Source organism: Lottia gigantea, assembly GCF_000327385.1.
Source record: "Lottia gigantea unplaced genomic scaffold LOTGIsca_2136, whole genome shotgun sequence".
NCBI lineage: Eukaryota > Metazoa > Mollusca > Gastropoda > Lottiidae > Lottia > Lottia gigantea.
In genome coordinates, this window is record NW_008708495.1 from 11,219 (window position 1) to 12,066 (window position 848).

The following is an 848-nucleotide window of genomic DNA, read 5'->3' on the forward strand; positions in this document are numbered from 1 at the left end:
TTGAATAATAACATAATTATCACAGTGTCCCCAAAGAATTCAATTTTATGATTTAATTGTTAATATTTGATCTTTTATCATATGAGACATAAATGAATCGGAGTCTGGACACCCTGTATCTACAATACTAACAATTCTATCTATAGCTAAAAACGCGTTTGTTTAATTTTCCAGAAGAGAAAATTGTATCTCATCGTAATGGATTACCTGTAGAAAGTTCACCAGAAGGTTGGTTAGTATTTTTTAAGGGTGGGGATTTGGGGGATGGTGGATGATTCAAGACACAATAATATTGGACCTTCAAGATGGCTAGGTCAGCAAGTGATTGTACTTGTCTTATAGGATCTGTCACAGTGGACATGGATCTAAGTCATCATAGCAACTTTCAACAACTGCTATCAACTGGATCGTCGAAAATTCCAACCACTGAGATCGACCACTTGATAGTAGAGCCCAGGGCACCCATTCCTGGTGTCCCCACTATGTTTCTGGGTATTCATAAAAATTGACAAAAAAAGTAGAACTAAATCGACAACAACTAATCGAAATTTAGATGCTGCCAGTTGATAACAGTGTTAAAAAATCCGGTCTTATTTCTTTGGTTTGCTGATGTCTGTTCAGCAAAATTTAGATTGAATAATTTTAGAACCATTTCATTTTGCTGAATTGGCCATTTTGAATCGCTGACTGCGATATTCCTTAAATTGAACCCTGGTTGAGAAAATCACTGCGCATGATTTAAAGCATTTTAGACACATTTCAGAATTTGTACTCCTTTTGGATTTGGATAACAATTGAAAAAAAAGNGGAAAACAGNCTTGGGCTTGTTCACGATATCATAGCTTTAA